This window comes from Hemicordylus capensis, chromosome 5 (assembly GCF_027244095.1).
Source record: "Hemicordylus capensis ecotype Gifberg chromosome 5, rHemCap1.1.pri, whole genome shotgun sequence".
In the NCBI taxonomy this organism is placed as follows: Eukaryota; Metazoa; Chordata; class Lepidosauria; order Squamata; family Cordylidae; genus Hemicordylus; species Hemicordylus capensis.
This window is the reverse complement of record NC_069661.1, coordinates 36,839,542-36,859,499: the sequence shown is the minus strand read 5'-3', so window position 1 is coordinate 36,859,499 and position 19,958 is coordinate 36,839,542. Positions and strand designations below refer to the sequence as shown.

The 19,958-nt window shown below is 45.1% G+C and overlaps 1 long non-coding RNA gene across 4 annotated transcripts; it reads right to left on the bottom strand.

Moving 5' to 3' along the window:
* Positions 1-2,787: 2,787 nt before the first annotated feature.
* On the bottom strand, positions 2,788-19,708 carry LOC128328258 (uncharacterized). 4 transcript variants are annotated; one of them, XR_008309100.1, is made up of 4 exons: positions 14,576-19,708; positions 8,282-8,350; positions 6,078-6,131; positions 2,788-5,139 (listed from the first exon to the last, which is right to left on the bottom strand). It is a non-coding gene; the product is annotated as an uncharacterized LOC128328258 (long non-coding RNA). The 4 variants fall into 4 exon arrangements; XR_008309101.1 differs by lacking the exon at positions 6,078-6,131; XR_008309098.1 differs by lacking the exon at positions 8,282-8,350.
* Positions 19,709-19,958: the final 250 nt, after the last annotated feature.

Sequence of the window (19,958 nt, the reverse complement as noted above, 5' to 3'; positions counted from 1 at the left end):
TGTTTTATTTTAAAACAGTCTTACTTCTGTCCATTCAAAATGGAAATTGTAATTGGTCTTCCTGGGCTCTCACCAGCATTATTCTCCCTTCCTTGCTTTAGAGAGAGATTTTATAAATCACTTTCCATTGTCCTTTGAAAGGATGTTTGAGTTACACACACATCCAGGGAACACGAGCAGCTGCAAAAGATCTCAGATGATTCGGATTATCTAGATCCTTTTCAATCTGGCTTTCACCCTGGGTTTGGGACTGAAACTCTCTTGATCGCCCTGGTGGATGATCTACGCTGGGAACTAGATGGGGGAGTGCATCCCTGTTGGTTCTGCTGGACCCCCTCAGCGGCACTTGATCAACCATGTATCCTTCCGGACCACCTCTCAGTACAGGGATTGGGGATGTGCACTGGTGTATTTCCAGTCCTTTCTTGGGGAGAGGTTCCAGAAGGTGGTGCTGGGGGACTTCTGCTCAACTCCTTGGCCTCTGGGGTCCTGCAAGGCTCAGTATTATCCCCCACGCTGTTTAACATCTACATGAAACTGCAGGGAGAGGTCATCGGGAGGTTTGGACTGAAGTGTCATCAATATGCAGATGACATTCAGCTCTACGTTTCTCTGACATCAGATCCTAGGGAAGCATATTGAACCAGGTGTTGGAGGTGGTGATGAACTGGATGTGGTCTAGCAAACTGAGGTTAAATCCAGACAAGACGGAGATGCTACTGGTCAATAGAAAATCCAGTCAGGATATGGTGATTCAACCAGCTCTGGATGGAGTTATACTCTCCTTGCAAGAGCAAGTGCACAGCTTGGAGGTGTTGCTGGATTTGGCTCTGCTTTTGGATGCTCAGGTGGAGGTGGTGGCCAGGGGTGCCTTTACACAGTTTCAGCTAGTGCACCAGCTGCGCCCCTTTCTTGAGAAGGCAGATCTGGCCATGGTTACCCATGTCATGTCACAGCTGGATTACTGCAATGCACTCTACATGGGGTTGCCCTTGAAAAATATTCAGAGACTTCAGTTGGTGCAGATTGCAGGTGCCAGGATTCTCTCTGGAACTGCTCACCTGGAGCATCTTATTCCTATTTTGAAAGAGCTGCACGGGCTGCTAGGTTGTTTCCAGACCCAACTCAACATGCTGGTTATTACCTTTAAAGCCCTCAATGGTTGGGGCCCTGGATGCCTGAAGGACCGCCTACTCCCAAGGGTTTCTGCTCACCCAGCAAGGTTGTTTGAGGGGCCTTTGTTCCATGTGCAGACGTTGAAAGAGGCAAAATTGTTGTGCACGCGGCACAGGGCCTTCTCTGTTGTTACCCCCAGGCTCTGGAATGCTCTCCTAGTGAATGTTCACTCTGTGACATCTTTGGCTGCTTTTAAAAAACAACTAAAGACCTGTTTATTTGTTCACGCTTATATGCCTTAGGGGCTGCCGGGTCTCTCAGCTTTCCTGCCCCGTTTGTCTTTTTAATGGTTATTTTTGAGAGTTTTGTGGTTTTTACTGTTTAACTGATTTTAAGGTTTTGAATGTGATTTTTATGGAGTTTTATTGTATTTTAAATTTTGTAAACTGCTTTCAGATGTCTTATGAAAGGTGGTATAACAATTGAACAATAAATAAATAAAACAAAACAAAACATCCTGACAGGCACTATCTTGTTATACAGATCTGGCTTACCACCAAAATAACTGAGGGGAGGTAATATGGTTTTTCTGCCAAAACTAACAGGATCGACTAGGCGAGGCTAATTTCTTAGAAAGGATTGAAGAAACAGGAGAGTACACAATAGCTTCCGGGAGTCTCCCACTGAGGATGCAGCACTGTGATTGGTGCTTTTTAAAAATCTGAGTGTACACAAGCAAATAGACTGATGTAAGACCATCTGCGAAACATCATATAGGGACAGTTGGGAGAAGACCTAACATTGATAGTTACATTTTACCTTAGGAAACCTGACTCTGATTGGATGTAATTATGTGGGTGGCTGTTCATAATGTGGCTACTGGTTGGCTGAAATGCCCTCGATGTTTCTTTCCAAATGTCTGGAGTAGAGGACCTTCTATTTTTGTAAAAACATAAATGTTCATAATCTGATATTCAAAACAGATTCCTATCCAGTGCCATGGATTCCTATACACATGCCAGTTTTGATGAAAATTCTTTTTTTAAAAAGTCCCCTCTGTTTTAAGAACTGTGCCCATAATTTGCAAGAAACCCAGAATTATTTTCTATATTCAGTGAAGCTGAAAGGGCAGAGAGTTTGATGTAAAAGCTGCTGAAGAACTACCATGATTTGAGATGGATGAGGAACAGGAGATTTGCCTCTCCTCCACCCCCTGCCCCCAAATTGAGGTGTTACATTTTTATTATTACAAGTGCAAACCTTGTCTCCCCAGCTTATCTGAAAAGTACATTCTAGCCATCTTTATCATCTAATGATTCATAGAATAGCATTAAAAAATAGAATTGCTTACAAGGATATTTACAGAATTGCTAACTTGCCTATGCTACAGTAGCAATATTATTAGAAGTCGTTGTAGCTAAGGTATAGGAATATACCTTATCAATAGGGCAAAGGTCTATGGTTTGCCTTAAATTCAATGTAGTCACGGCATGTATGTGAAACAGGGGAGGAGTACTTCATTGTAACTACAAATGGCCCAGTTCTTATGCAAGCAATGATTCCACTGAAGTTACAAGCTCAGTTTTATTATTAGATAAAGAGTCCAGCAGCAAAATTCTCTGTAACTCAGAAGAGTCCATTTAGAGTTAGGCAGCTGACAGTCCACAGGCATGAGGTGTGCAAACAGAAGCTCTGTTCAGGCTTTATTAAAGTGGTGGTGCTGTACATAAAAAATCTCTCCATGAGTGACAAATGCAATGTTCATGGAAAGTTAAAAAGCACATTGACACAGACTTACTGTTGCACTCTCATGGATCCTGTATTCAGGTAGACAATGTCCAAAAGCAGAAGAATGTCTGAACAAGATTGAAATGTCCATTGAAAAAGGAGGCAAAACATCCCACCCTTCAAAGGCAAATTTCTGCAAAACCATATGAATCAGTAGGCTGATTCTCATGACTGTTAAAGTCAGGGTAGAGAGTGGGCTACCCAGATTTGCATGATCTTCAGAACTCACACATTCTCTTTCAGCCTAGGTTGCTCATGGCAGGGCTACCCAGCTTCTGTACCCAACTTTTTGCCGAAGGTGGAGGAGAGCAGAGCCCTCCCACCCTGATCATTTCGTAACTTGTGAGAACCCTTGCATTGCTTCTACCCAGGCTACCAGCATTCAGGACACCCTCACCCACATAGAAACCATCGAGAGCTGTGCCTACAGTGGCCACCCATCCATGGATGTGCTAGCCTTCAAAGCATACTCTGAGCCAGAGCAGCTTTGGCAGGACTATATTTACCTCCTGTTCCTTTGTGGCCAATGGGAAGGCAGTCGCTGACATCTTGAAGCTTTTTCCAGTCTACTTGCAGAGCAGAAGATGCTGGGAATGTATCCAAGCCCTTGGAGGACATTCTATGGAGGTTTGGGGCTTGGAGGTGCCAATTTCAGCAGTAGAACCATTGACAGCATTGGCCGTGTGCCTAATGGGTTTGCGGAGCCCTAATGGGTTTGCTGCTTACAGGATAACAGTTTGCCTTGGCTCCTACCCACCTCCAAATGGTTGTGTGAGTGGGCCCAATGTGTTCTACTACAGACCCTTGGATCTTCTGGAAGACACAAAATGTCCAGTAGAACAAAAATGCATTTGAGTTCTGGAATCGTGCTGAAATACCCTAAAGAACTCTGTAGAATCTGAAGGGTTTCATTGCAGTTCCAGAAAGCCTTAGGAGTTGTTGGCCATGTCAGACATATGCATGAGCTAACAACTCAACATACACATTATGGGGCTGTAGCTCAGAGGTAGAGCATCTACTTTGCATGCAGAAGGTCACGGGTTCAATCCTTGGCATATCCAGAAAGGGCTGGGAAAGACTCCTGTCTGAATCCTTGGAGAGCTGCTGCTAGTCCTGAACCCAATTTCTATTTGGGAAAATGGAGGGAAGCATAAACAACATGCTATTGTCCTCTGTTCAGCCCTGGAGCTGCCTGGAGGTGGGAAAGGGGGAGGGAATATTGACAGTGGTGACCAAGCCACCCAGAGCTAAGAGTGGTGGGCAGGTTTTGCCACCACTGCATCATGTCCCAAAATGTGCTTAGTTTCCCCCAAATGAATAAATGGCCATATTTAGGACAGGCCTATGTGAACATATCATCTGAATGGGCCCTTTATCTTTATTTTTATGCTACTTTATGGATTTTTTTAAATCAGTTGTGCATGACCCTGGGAGTTTCACAGTGAAGGCAAGCCTAGAATAACCTAAAGGTAAAGTGTGCCGTCGAGTGGGTGTCAACTCCGGACGACCACAGAGTCCTGTGGTTTTCTTTGGTAGAATACAGGAAGAGTTTACCATTGCTAATCAAGTCATTTCCCTGCTGCACCATTAGGTGGCTAGCAGAAATTACCTACATATATAATAAACAGATATACTTGATGAGTTTACTGTGAAACTATTTCAAACAAAGGAAAGATCACATTGAAATCTAGGTGGGGAAAGTACTACAGAACTCTCTCTCTCTCTCTCTCTCTCTCTCTCTCTCTCTCTCTCTCTCAGCTCAATTCCCAAAACAGCCCACAGACAGTTAAGAGTGCCATGAGACCAGACACACAAAACAGGTGCTTTTACAGAGCCTCCACCAATTCCTACCTTTTCAGCCTCATAAAAGAGGAGGATTTGAGGCAGAAGACAGCTGACTTTTTTCTTGTCATTTGTAAGTGATAAATAGCAGGTGTGTGTATATCATCCAGTATATTACATGTCCTTAAAAATATATAGAGAGAAAGGTCTAAAGTCACTATCTGTTTTAGCAGCTTGATGAAGTGCTCACTAAGCAAGTGTCTTATGGGTCTCTTCTGCTTGTGCTGTAATCTTGTAATGTAAGCTGTTCCTGGTAGTATTGTTTTCAGTTCTTTGACCTTTTGGCTGCGTGCATATGTACCAGTTCTATCCTGTCCATGATAGCTCCAAGTTCAGTTACACTGATAGATTTTCACGGCAGGAAACATTAACCTCATGCTTCAGTGTTGAGCTCTACAGCACAAAAAGGAAAAGGAAGAAAAGGATCTAAAAGACAATAGACTGCCTTAAATCAAACAGTTTAGCATTCTAAATCAGGGCACTTCATGATGGGATTTTCTCTCTAGATAATATTAATCCACTTCGAAAAGGCTGACCCTGAGCTACTTACCTCTTAAATCTTTTTTCATATTCTTCCTTAGCTCAGGTTACCTTGCTAAGAAAGAAAATGGACATGCATTTACCTTTGCCAATGTATTTAAATGTTAAAGTGCCCAACCCCAATAACTACGAATTGGGCTGAGTAAGAAATGTATCCAGTTTCCAGGACAATGGGGTTTAGTCTAATGCAGTCACCTACTAGCCATCAATGCATGGGCTCCTCTTTTGCAGATGAGAAATAATCAGTACTGTCACCTAATCACATCACTTCCTCAAAGAGATCCTTGGCCATTGTGTGTGAGGATGATAGGAGCTGAAGTCCAACAATATCTGGGGGCTCAATGTTGGGAATTCCTGAACTAATGTTCACCTGGAACAAAGTAGGATGTTGCCCAAAGAGAATTAGTTTCTCCCATTTTTATTTCAGCACACTTGGTCATGATTTAAAAGATCAAGTATGGTTAGACTCATTTTCATATGGGTGCCTCAAATCCAAAGAAGTACGTGTCGTGCAGCAGGGAAAAGACTGCACTAGCAAGCCAAAAGTTGCCGGTTCGAATCCCCGCTGGTATGTTTCCCAGACTATGGGAAACACCTATATCGGGCAGCAGCGATATAGGAAGATGCTGAAAGGCATCATTTCATAGTGCACGGGAGACGGCAATCCCTCCTGTATTCTACCAAAGAAAACCACAGGGCTCTGTTGGTGCCAAGAGCCTGTATTCTACCAAAGACAAGCACAGGGCTCTATGGTTGCCAGGAGTCGACACCGACTTGATGGCACACTTTACCTTTATGTGTGGTGGAGAATCCTCTTCCTGGATACATTCTGATACCTCAGCTATCTAGAAATATCAAATCAAATCTTTATTGTTACGGTCATTCGACCAGCAAAAACACAAAGTACAAAAACTTTACATAAAAGCAAACTTGGTTCTAGAAATATCAAGACTGTCATGGCAACATGCCGGACTAGTCACAAGCAGAACACAACAGAAGTGCTCCCAGGGGACTGTCTCACACCCATTGTCTCTTCCATCCTGCCAGCCTGATAAATGCTTAAAGTAAAGTGTGCTGTCAAGTTGATTTTGACTCCTGGTGCCCACAGAGCCCTGGGCTTGTCTTTGGTAGAATACAGGAGGGGTTTACCATTGCCTCCTCCCACACAGTATGAGATTATGCCTTTCAGCATCTTCCTATATTACTGCTGCCCGAGATAGGTGTTTCCCATAGTCAGGGAAATATACTAGTGGGGATTCGAACTGGCAAACATCTGCTTGTTAGTCAAGCATTTCCCTGCTGCACCACTTAAGATGCTTGATAAATGCCTAGCTAAGTGGTAATCATGATCAGTCCTGATAGATATTCCTGCACCTAGGATCTACTAAGCAGTTCCTCTAAATGTGATCTCTACTTTTGGGGAGAAATAGCCACTAGAGGTCTGGGGACAGCACCTCTGTGGTAAATCCCAGATGAGAAGGTTTAGTCAGGACTCACAAGGCCCAACCTAAAAAGTCAAACCCCTCAGGTGAGCAGGTTCCTGACAGTCAACAGTCACTACTTCATCACATATTTAATGCTGTATAGACAAAAGTATCTGGCTACGTAACTCAAGAGTAGAGTTGCCAGGTTGCAACTCTTTTTAACTGGAAAAAGTGCAGAAGAGGGCAATCAAGGTGATCAGGGGCCTAGAGCACCTTCCTTATGAGGCAAGGCTACAGCACCTGGGGCTACTTAATTTAGAAAAAAGACAACTGAGGGGAGACATGATAGAGGTCTATAAAATCAGGGGTCATCCCATGAAATTGATTGCCAGGAAAATTAAGACCAGCAAACGGAAGTATTTTTTCACACAACGGATAATCCACTCGTGGAATTCTCTGCCACAAGATGTGGTGACAGCCAGCAACCTGGATGGCTTTAAGAGGGGTTTGGATAACTTCATGGAGGAGAGGTCTATCATCGGCTACTAGTTGGAGGGCTAAAGGCCACCTCCAGCCTCAAAGGCAGGATGCCTCTGAGTACCAGTTGCAGGGGAGTAACAGCAGGATAGAGGGCATGCCCTCAACTCTTTCCTGTGGGCTTCTCAAAGGCATCTGGTGGGCCAGTGTGAAACAGGATGCTGGACTAGATGGGCCTTGGGCCTGATCCAGCAGGGCTGTTCTTGTGTTCTTAAAATCATGCACGGTGTTGACAGAATTTTTTTCTCCCTCTCACATAACACTAGAACCAGGAGTCATCCCATTATGTACATATGTCCCTACATTACTAAGTATTCAGTATAAGACATAAGCTCTACTCATACATTATGGAGCACAGTGGCACTAACACTTACAGCCTGGCAAGTGGGGAGGAATCCCACCTCGGAGCTGTCACTCATCCTCTTAAGCCAGCCACTCTCTGTTACAGCTCCATTTGTCTGAAGGGGGAAGCACCATACCACTGATGGCCAGTACTTCCATGAGCAGCAACCAGTTCATCCACAAATAACTGAGAGTAGGCAGGCAATTAATGCAGCTTTTATGGCCTGTTTGATATTTGGCTTGTATATAGATACTGTTTTTACAGTCTGGGGGATGGTACGGAATGTAAGTAGAAGCTGGTCTATGGTAGCCTAGAAGGTTTATTTATTTATTTCTTTAATTTACTTATTTGTATACCACCCACTACCGAAGTCTCTAGGCAGTTTACAATATACAGCTTGGTGATCTTGATCTTTCTTTATAATGAGAGAGATTATCCTGAATAATATTTTATTTTGTATGCCTGGATTGTGCTGACTTACTTCACTGGTTGTTTTGCAAGGCAAAACCGTCTATTAATCAGTAGACTTGTAAGTATGAAAATGTTCCTGAAGGAAAGATAAATGGAAAAAGGAAGACAGAGAAACTAAACAGAGCAGATTATTAGAGGCCCCAGTGGCCCTTTCTGGGGTTTTAGTCCGGATGGGTTACAATACTAATAAAATGAAAGGTTCAAAAGCCAACAACTATACCGTGGAAGTAGCAGTCCATATGTTCAGCTTTGTTTCATTGTACACTTTTAACAAGAAAGCACTTCAGCTCTAAGAAAAGGAAAATGTCACACTATACATCATTTACTTGACATCTAATCAGCACTACACAACTATATTTCTTAGCCCAGCTGAATTTAAGCCAGTCTAAAGTTTTTAGCTATAAATATAAAAAAGCGATTTCTATCAGGGGAAAAAGATTTTTCTGAATTTTTCAGGCATCAGTATATCCGAAGAGAGTCCATAACCTTTGAGTCCTGGGAGAAGCGGACAACAACAAATGATTAAATCTGTAGAAGTAAGAAACTTCTGTGCTAAAAAGAACAATACGTTTTACAATTTATTTGTATTTGTATACCAAGATAATTGAATATTTCTTGACCAAAAAACAGCCCTCAAAGCAGCCATGCTTCTATGCAAATATCTGAAAGGTAGAAGATAGACAAGGTAAATTATGGGCTTCATGAACATTAGGGAAGTAGAAAAATGGAGACATATGCCCCAACTGCATCCGTAACTGAAAGAATGGCTGCCTTCAGACCCAGAGTTTTCCTCTCCCCTCCCACACCATGCTCCCAAACAATCTCTATCTACAGTCTGGGAGACTGCAAGCAGGGAGGAGCTGACTGTGCAGGCTTCCTCCTTCACGGTATATAAATATTTGTCATATTCGTCATATGAAGGAATGCCACAGCAGCCAATCTAGAAGGAGAGCTTCCTACCCTCAACTCCGGTTTGTGCAGCTTGCACAAACCGGAGAAGACAGCAGCAGGATTTGGACAACATGATGCCACTTTTGGACCTGAGGTTTTGGCGGCTAAACTAAGAGCAGGCCAAAGATTCACAGTCAGGTTTGGGGGCTAAAACTGAACCGTGGTTCGGTGACGAAACCATGGGTTCATGCATTTGGATGACCAATATCTTGAACCTCAAGCACGGTTGCCTCCAGTTTTGCATTATGTCTGAAGGAGGCCCATCCCTACAGCTAACTGCAAACTTAGAAGAACCAGTGTGGTGTAGTCGATAGAGCACTGGACTTAGACCAGGGAAACCCAGGTTCAAATCCCTGTTCAGCCACAAACTCACTGGATGACATTGGGCCAATCACTCTTTCAGCCACAGGGTTGTTCTGAGGACACAGGGGAGCAAGAGTGGGACAGGCAGACCATGGGTAGCATCAGGAGGAGCTGAAGGGACTTTCTATCAGGGGAGCTCCATCTGGGTTCTCATTGCAGCCACCCATGCCACAGCCTACATTGTTGTCAAGTATCCTTGACCTCAGCCATGGCTTTGGGGGAGATGTGATGACCTGAGGTGGAAACAGTTGTATTAAAGCCCAGCTTTCCACCAGCATCACTCTGGATGTTGCCCAGATGTGCTATCCTGAGGTCTTTGAGAGAGCAAATTAAAAATGTAAATGTTTAAAAATTGATGTAGGGATTTCAGAAGGAAACTCTTCAGTCTACATAATGTTTTAAGAAAATGGCATGGTTGAGAGCTTGTACTAAAGGTATTCCTGAACTGAATGTTTGACTGCTCTTTTGTAGGTGCTTGTATGAGTATGCTGGGGAGGGAAATCCAGCACTGGGAGGCTGTTCTCATGCGCAGCCTAACCCAGGCTAGGGAAGCCCAGCCTGGGTTAGACTGCATGTGTGAACTGCCAGGATTGGGTCGAATCCCAGCATGGCAGTGCTACCTAGCCCAGCTTTTTACTCTGGCTTTTAGTCGGGGTTAATCAAGCATGCTTTCATCCGCAGCTCAGGGGTAGTTTGTTTGCTCAGTTTACATTCAGCCTGAGCAGACACAGAGTTGGGTGCCTAGAGCACCCATCTTCTGAAGGATCCTGTCAATGCACCGTGCTTCTAGTGCAGTGCCAGGCCTCCAGAGCTCTGTGTTGAATGGTGCAGCGTGGATCATCTGGGAGCACGATCTGTGCTCCCAGCAATATTTCTGCTATTGTCGGGGGTGGGTGGGGAGGTGAGTTGGACCAGCCTTCCCCACGCCCTGAGCCATGTGAATGATCTCAGAGAAACTTAGCATGTCAAGCAAACAATTAGTTGGGACCCCTTTTCCTTAAACATCCAAGAAGAGTTTTACTATGTGATGGGCTATTTATTTAACTTAGAGGTTCCCAACCTTGGCTGAAGGCCATTGTGGTTGCGGATGATGGGACCTGTAGTCCAAACATCTAAGAACCCAAGGTTGGGAACCCCTGGTCTAGATGGAACTATGCTCCCCGCCCACGCCTGGGTCTCAGCTGTTACCCAAACTGCCCCAGGTGCTAGCTAGACTTCAACTATGATTTTGGCTTAGACTGGGGAAATTAGCTTGGCTTGAGGGAAACAATTAGGTTCCAGTAACAATTTGAGCAAGTTTTGGGAATATTGGAAATACGAGGCAACAGAAATACAGTTCAAAGGTTTTATTAAGGATAAAATGGAAGGGAAAAAGTGTAGTTAGGGAAAAGTGTAGAAGGGAAAAATGTAGTTAGGCAATGTAATCAATCTTGGCTGATGTTATGATAATGAGTCTTACTGGAAATAATTTAGCTAAAGTCCTCAGTTGGCTAAGGCTCTTAGACCAAAGCCTGGCTTAAAGCTTGCTGTGAAAAGTGCTTAGGAGGTGGGGAGGGAGCAGGGGCGTAACGATAGGGGGGGCAGGGGGGGCACGTGTCCCAGGCGCCACCTCGTTTGGTCACGTGGGGGGCGCCAAAAAGTGCCCCGCCAATCCCCTGCCTTTGCAGAAATTTTTATTTTATTTTATTTTATTGTGATTTTTGTGTGTGTGTGTGCAGCAGTCTGCAAGGAGCAGTCCCCCTCCCCCGGTCCCAGCACGCCCCCCCCCCATTGCTTATCTCAATTCTCCGCTGGCACTCGGCAGTGCAGGGCATCGGCGTGCACCCTGCATGCCAGCCAGCGAGCGGGGCTTGCTCCGCCTCCGCTGCTGCCGACGCCGCTGCTATTTTGCAATGCAATGCAATGCAAAGCCAGGGAAGGGCAAGGGCTGCATGCAAACTCCCGGCGCCGCCTGCTGCCTTTGCCTTTAGAACTCTGCCGCCCCTGTTGCAGACAGCTCACACGGCTTGAGTTAGCACGGAGGCCTTCCTGCTCCAGAAGAGAAGAGAGAGAGGAAGGAACAGGCTTGCAACTGCAGCAAAGCCTGATTAAAACAGTTTTTTTTCCCCAAACCTGCTTTCCCGCCGTGAACTACAACTCCCAGGAGCCCTGGGAGTCCGGTGGTGCAGGCCAGGCTGGGGGTGGGGCTGGTCTGGGCGAGGCTCCTGCATTCCTCTTCCGGAGAGTGCTGCTGTTGCCTCAGAGTTTGGGTAAGTTGTGCTGTTTGGCTAAGGAACAGGGAGCCCAGTGCTGCATACAGTATTGTGAAATTTAATGCAGATCTGGGGGGGGAGAGGATTGGGTGTAAATGCATCCATACATCTTGCCTGAAATGCATTTCTCTCTTCCTTTTTTTGGGGGGGGGGTTAATTAAGGGGGTGTTTTTCAAAGGTGGGATTGAGTCTTTTCTTCCTCTCTCTTTCCAAGAGGAGTGGGAATCTGCTAAGGCAATCACATATGACCAAATTAGCCCTCCCCCCATTTCTCCATATAAGCACTGCACTCATACAGTAGATTTCCTTATGGTTACAAACAGGTATTTCATGGGTGAAACTTTGGTTGTCACCAACTGAATGTTTGTGCCTTTCCAGCAGTGCTCCTGTAGTTTACAAAATCACAATTTGGATTCAGACCTTGGGTTGGTGAGGCAAGCTGTATTGTGATTAAAGAACAGGTTCTTTTGCTATCTTGATTGAGGTTTCTCTGTGTGTGCTTTTCCTTTGTCTTAGTGGTTTAATTGGTTGCAGCACCTACTGTCCTTTGCAGCTTCTGCACGGTGTGTGCATATAAATCTAAAGAGATGATTGCAAGGGAGTGATTGTGAGTGAACCAGCTATTTATCCCTATAGGGGGCAATGAAGGCAAAGAGCTTTCCTGCTTGCCTCCAGGGCCTCCCCAATGGCACCTTAAGCCTTGCCTCAATGATAGTGTGAGGGTGATATGGCTTAATCCAACCCAGGTTGTTCTGGTTCCCTGTAGCAAAGGGGGCTAGAGTATGAGATTTAAAGAGTTGAAGGAGTGGGAGAAACGGAACCCTTTCCTCTCCCATACTTCCCCCACTCCCAACTTCTCTCCAGTAGTTTTTCTCTTGGAAGGGATAACCTCATGGACTCCCAGTGGGAGAAAAGTAGCTGGAGAGAAACACTTTAGGTGAGAATACGGGTTGGGAAAGTGTTCATTTGCCTGCCTATGCTGTACTCTAAAATCTCTCCCCTGCCCCAAGCAGTGCACTGCTTTGCACCCCAGCTGTGCGAGACACAGGTTTGCCATCGTTGTATCTAGTGTGGCCCTCTGAAACAGATGAGCTGGGAAATTAATTCAAGCTGTGTTCAAACGAGAGCTTTCCAGAGTACAGAATGTGCACTGTCCTGCTGTCATTGCCATAGGTCCATTTTTTCTGTCTCGTGACTATGATGGTCTCTGCTCAAAATGGGTTCCACATAGTATGAAATAGCAATAGCAATAGCACTTACATTTATATACCGCTCTATAGCCGGAGCTCTCTAAGCGGTTTACAATGATTTTAGCATATTGCCCCCAACATTCTGGGTACTCATTTTACCGACCTCGGAAGGATGGAAGGCTGAGTCAACCTTGAGCCCCTGGTCAGGATTGAACTTGTAACCTTCTGGTTACAGGGCGGCAGTTTTACCACTGCGCCACCAGGGGCTCTTATAATGTTGCCTTTCAGCAGCTTCATATATCACTGCTGCCCGATATAGGTGTTTCCGTTCGAACCCGGAACCTTTTGCTCCCTAGGCAAGTTACTTCCCTGCTGTGCCATTAGGTGTGGCTTGTATTCCTTGTAAATCTAGGAGTAGGCAGTTGTGGTGTGTGTGTGTGTGTGTGTGTGTGTGTGTGTGTGTGTGTGTGTAGGATCTTGATTATGGAAGTTGGCTGAGTGTCAGGATGGGACAGGTGTCTTGTGTGTGTGCTGCAGTAGTATTTAGGAACATAGGAAGCTGCCATATACTGAGTCAGACCATTGGTCTATCTAGCTTAGTATTGTCTACCCAGTCTGGCAGCAGCTTCTCCAAGGTTGCAGGCAGGAGTTTCTTGCAGCCCTATCTTGGAGATGCTGCCATGGAGGGAACTTGGGACCTAGATGCTCTTCCCAGAGTGGCTCCATCTCCTGAGGGGAATATCTTCCAGTGCTCACACTTCTAGTCTCCCATTCAAATGCAAACCAGGGTGGACCCTGCTTAGCTAAGGGGTGGCAGGGGGGGGGCGCAATTTCAGTGCTTGCCCCGGGCGCCGTTTTCCCTAGTTACGCCTCTGGGAGGGAGGTAGAGAAGGGAGAGAAGCGGTGAGAGAATTAGAGAGGCAAGAGGTTAGTTTACCTACCCTTCCCATGTAAGTTAGTGTATTCATTGCACGTTGGCAGAAAGGCTTCCTCCTGGGGACCAGTCACCAGGCAGGAAAGCAAAGAAAAGGAGTGAGAAGCAAAGGGCTACAACTCGTGTGTATGAGAGTCCGTAGAATAGTGATCCAAGCAGATTCTAGGCCATGTGCTTGGGCTAGAGGTAGATATACCATGAAACTTGCCCTGAGGAAGTTTCCAAGCCTTTCTGCTTACCCAGAGGGTGGCAGATTTAATCAACGTCAAAGAAATCTATTACCACTCAAACTTAATCACTCTGAGGGTAGCTTGCCCAACAAAGGCAGGAAGAAGCTATGTAAATGTCATGTACATGGTAGATAGGACTGTACTTGTTTGATTATCTTAAGACCAGGTGTGGAAAGATTACACAACTATAGTTCCTTGCCGGTTAATTTGTTAATTCAGAGTGGATTTGGGAAATTTGTTGCTTTATCTGTGATACTCCCAAGAGTGTTTCACTGTTATATCTTTTAGACAAGAATATCCCTCCCATCAGAGAGTTTTGAAGTAGGGTCTGAATAGCCTGACATTCCTCGTTAGCTATGCATGGGTGTGTTCTGGTTTTGGTCTATCTTGATAGTTTAGATCTGAAGGCATGCTGCCAGCATAACCTCCAATTTCTCTCCCCCCCCCCTCAAAAAAAGGAATCAAATCAGTTGCCATTCACAGGATGTGCCAAGCAAGGAACAAGAACATCACAGACTGTGCTTTCAGAGTACTCACTTTGGAATAAGGCAAGCCAAGACACACATTACAAGGGAATAAAGCAAACCAACAAACCTTGTGGTCATTTTGACCAGGGGTGGGGGCAGTTTCCTTGTTGGTCCAAAATAAGGCAATCAGATAGACACTGAGATGAGCAAAATCCAATCCACCAGGACTTCCAAAAGGAAATTAGGCTACTGGGATGAGTCTACATATCCATAGCTATGGCAATCCTTGGCATTCTAAATAAAAGAGGAAATGCCCCTTCAGTCTTGCACATCCGGTTACCTTTCTGTCCAGGCTGACTTACATTTAGGGTTGCCATATTCTGGCTTTCCAAATCTGGCCACATTATGTAAATTGTCTTGAAAATAAATTTGCATATGCAAATTAGTAGCTGAACTTTCCAGCTGATTTGTATTTGCTCTAGATATCTACCAACAATAGTTGGGGAAGATATCTTTGCCTTATCATTTTCCTTGACAAATTAACAGCAGCAATAGAACAACAATAAAGCACAGCTTTTTAATTAAGCCTGCAATTCTGAACACACTTATTTGAGAGAAGATCTGATTGAAACCAACTGTGCTTACTTCTAAGTAGGCATGCATTGAACGTAAAGCCAAGGAAGTCCTAAAACATTACAGTACACAGCCTGGCAGGTAGGTAGTGATTCACATCAAAAGCAAGCTATCCTCTCAACTGCCTGAAAGAGATCCCCTGCTGATAGCAAACAAGGCAACATTCCTCAGTGGATTACTGTACTTGTAAAAGTGAAACCCTTCCAGCTAGCAACCTGTGCTCTTCCTCTCTTAATCCAAGTCCAGCAGTTGAGCAGAATAGTGACTGCACATTTTGCTCCATAACTCCACTTCTACAAGGGCTAGAGCTTAGCTTTAAAAAAGAAAAGAAAAGAAATAAAGCTGACATCCAGGCAAATCCGTGTGGCCTAAGCAATCTGGGTGAGATACCTGAAATCTGGGTGAAACCAGGAATTCCGGGGGGCATGGCAACTCTACTTACATCTCACCTTAGATCTGCGCAGGCTCAGAGCTTTCACAAATGGATCCTATCTGTGCTTTACTGGTCTTCCAGTCTCTTACCTTTGTCTCTTTATGACATCACTAGTCTCCTCACCTTTACATTTTTCTCTATTATAATCAAACATACTCTTCCTCCAAGGCACCCAGAGTGACGCAGGTGGCTTCCCTTGTTATCCTTACAACTATTCTATAAAGCAGACTATGCCATAAGAAAAGTGTGTGACTTCAATGGGCTTCACATGGGAGCAGGTATTTGCAACCAGGTCTTCCTGGTCTACATTTGGCACACTATCTACTATAAGAGCTCTTGCTGCCAAGCCATAGACAAAGACTCATTTCCCCCTGTGCATGCACACACAGGCACATATAAGTAAGAACTGAGATTTTAATGTGCACAACCATTAATTGATTATTGCTTTCAAATCAAAAATAGGAGTAAACATATATGCAGTTCAATGTGCAGGAATAGAAAAACAATATTGTTTTTGTTTTGTGGGAAATTCCAGAGGAGCCTAAATCTACCACCTCATCCAAAGACTCAAATATTATCCTCAATATGCAGTTTACCACAATGCCAAAAGCTGATTTTAAAACATAAATACCTGAATAATCTATCAGTGTCAAATTTCAGACTGCAGCCTTCTTAGGAAGATGTGACAGTCTGTGCAGGGTCCAAAAGCAGGGAAAACCATTTGTAGGCTAATTATGACTAAACTGAGGACTCTGGCAATTGGGGCTGGGGATGATGGGAGTTGTAGTCTAACAACATATATGAATCAAAGTTTGAAGACCTCTGGTCTAATTGCTTGTAGGGATGTGCACGGAACCAGCGGGGGCTGGTTCGACAGTCAGTGAGTGAGTGAGTAAGTGTGCGCTCACGCCTTTAAGGGTGGGGGAGGATGCACTTACCCCTCCCCCTGCATGCTGTGTTTCCTCCACCAGCGCGTGATTCCTAAAAGTCTGTCAGGGCGGCAGCGTAACTCCCTGCTGCCCTGTTGCCCCCTTTACTGGATGTAACCAGAAGTACTCAATGTGCCTGTGTGTGCCTGGTACATACACGCAACATGCATGCATGCATGCATGCGTGCGTGCATGACGTGCGCAGGCGTGTTGAATACTTCTGGCTACATCCGGTAAAGGGGGCAACTGGGCAGCACACTGCAACCCCAATGGACTTTTAGGAAATTGAGTGCTGGCGGGGGGAATGTGGTGGTGGTGGTGGTCGTGGTGCATAAGTACATCCTCCCCCACCCTTAAAGGCAGGAAGGCACACACACACACGCTGTCGAAACTTCGAGCCAGTCAGTGTTCAAACCTGTTCAGGTGCCCATAAAAGGGCCTCCAAACAGGTTCATGCACATCCCTAATTGCCTGAATAGTCAACGTTTGTTTCATCTCCAAGCCATGGTCTGCTGGTGCTTATCTTTTATTCAAACTTTAATGCATAGGATCAAGGGAAAATAAATACTCAGCCCATGAAATGAGTGCAGCCAGAGTGGCAGCACACAAATTCTGGCTGGCCTTAGTAGCTAGCCAGAATTTGTGGGTGTCACTGACCCTGACCTTTCCTCAAATCAGGGGAGGGAAAGGGTCTTGTTTTTGATGTGATGAGCTTTGGAGGCACTCAGAAGCAGCGGGATTTCCCACTGCTCTGGAGTACCTCCCCATAAGATGTGAGTGAAGACATGTTATGTTCAATGCTTATACAACTGTATGATGTACACAGGTATAGATCTGTACACAGTAGTTATTCACACATTAAATTTTACACAGGTAGATATACACTGTTGGGACATCCTTCAATCACATGTGGGGGGTGTTCATCCAAACAGCCCCTAGACATGCACTCCAAGGGTTGTCTGGATGAGCAGCCCCCACATATGATTGAAGGATCTCCCAACAGCTCTTCAGGACGTCCTTCAGATGACATCAGGGTGGGCACTCTCATGGAGCATCGACATCCTCTTCACGGGTTGGGTCGGTGATCAAGCGAACCAGTCTGACATCATGCATTTGAGGGGCCTGTACCCAGGTTCACCTTTTAAACAAACACATGTACAGCCATTCACACAAACTCACATACAAGTGTATAGACATTTCTAGGCTTGCATAGCAATGCTTGAGCCTCTGTATGGAAGCATGGGCAACTGACAAAGGGGTGATGGAACACACATCTCTGTGATCCAACACCAATTTGATTCAGAAGGCAGAACAGTCAGCCATCCCAACATACTAACAGCACAATATAGTAGGATAGCATTTTCCACTTTGTGCTAATTTTGGAGATGTGGTAGAGTGCATAATGGGATGTTCTGTAGTCTTTCCCCTTCCACGAGTCTCCAGTACAACCACCACAAGACTTCTTGAAGTATGCCGTAGGCTGGAGATAAGCAACTGGCAGTCCAAGGATTCAGCCTGACTCCCATCTGGTCCAAGGTCCCAAGTGCTACTCCCTTATTATGTGCCTCCATTGCTTTCTCTCTATCCAAAACACAAGCAATGGACATTTTAATTTCCTTTCTGAGAAACAGAGGCGTTGGCAGAGTTCTTGCATTATGAACATCACATGTTCACTCTGTGCAAGCCAAAACAAGGCAACTGGGACTGAGCAGCCGAGTTAGCTTCACAGAAGGAGAAGGGCATTGCCAAAGTGTCTGTTGCTACTTATACAGGGAAGATGTTATGGAACTCTTTGCCTGTCTCTATACTCTCGTAGGAATAAGTCAGTATGCAGAATCAACATCTCCGGGGCTTCATCCCATGCTCAATTAAAAATGCAGCCCCTGTTAGAAACCGTTCACTAACCTGCGTTGTGAGCCAATGATCCTCCATCGCTTCCCTTTCCTTGGATCTTCTGAAACAAAGGCAGCCCCCTTGTCTAACATTCCCATTAGGCACAGTCCTATTCCAGTACAGCATGGCTGCGCAACTTTGGCCCTCCAGCTCTTGTTAGACTACAGCTTCCATCATCCCTGACTATTGGCCACTATGACTGGGGATGATGGGAACTGTAGTCAAACAGCTGGAGGGCAAAAACTGTGCAGCCCTGCAAAAAATAAGTGTCAGTCTTGCAAGCATTTAAGTTACTTTTTCCCTTGCTGGGTGAAATGTCTTCTGTATGGTCTTGGGGAAGGTCCTATATATTCTTTCAATTTGGGGAGGTCTCCCACAGTGTCAAAGCTTGAGAACTTTGAAAAAACAAAATGAACAGAAAGGTTCCATACCCACTATGATTACCACAACTAAAGTCTGATGGCTAGGAGAATCTCCCATCTAGTGCAGAACCTGAACCTTCCTTCTCATGGGATGCACAAGCCATGTGTAAAATATAATATGATCTGTCACAGGCTGACCGTTTATATCCTAGGCTTAGAGCTGTTCAGTTGGTCAACAGCATACAGCTGACAGAAACAACCATCTCACACTGAACAGGGGAAGGTAGATCAGCACAAAGCCCTTCCAGTGGAAGCTGGGAGGTTAGCTCAGGACAAGCAACAAACACATGGCATCATCATCCTGGGAGTGGATTGGGCGCCAGTGGAGGGCGTGTGTGTCCTTGCCAGTTCCTAGGCAGAAAAGGGTTCAAAACCAAAACAGTGAGAAAGTTGACTGGCCAGCAGTTTGTTGGCTAAAGAGAGACGGGTTTTAAAGAGCACAGGCATTCAAGTTAGTATGTCTGCACATTTCTGCAAGTGGATCTTTGCAGAGGAAGGCAGACAAGAACAGAAAAGAAAGAACAAGAACAAGAAGCGTGGGTGAGAGAATTCAAGGGGTAGACAGAAGCAATCATAGGAACACAGAAAGTTGTCCTTACACAGAGTCAGACCACTGGTCCATCTAGCTCAGTACTGCCTTCTACACTGACTGGCAGCAGCTTCTCCAAAATTCCAGGCAGGAGTCTTTCCCAGCCCTACTTAAAGATGCCTGGGATTGAGCCTGGGGCTTCCTGCATGTAAACAGATGCTCTTCCACTGAACTATGGCCCCAGCCCTTAAAATAATTTTAGCCTCTGTACTGAAACTGATCAGAAAACTAAGTGATTTAGCTTTTCTGTGCTGATGGACAACTGAAAAGTATTGGATACTTTCACACATCACCACTCCTGCCCCTCCTCAAAGATCTCTCTCCTCCTGCTTGACAGCAAAAGCATGAGAGCGCTATTAAAGCTGAGACCCACCCCTCCCCACTAATCTCAAGTAGATCAGCATGAAAGATATATTTCAAAGGGAAATGGAAGCTGCATCCTACCATTTGTAGTCTGCTCTGGGGTTATAGCCCAGCAGAAAAGGCTGTCCAATGAAGATGATGAAAGAGATCAGCCACCAAGAAGAAAAAGGAGTTAGGACAAGAGTGAATTTGACTTTCATATTATAGGCTAGAAGGAAAAGGAATAGTGCCTAGTCAGTTTCCTAATA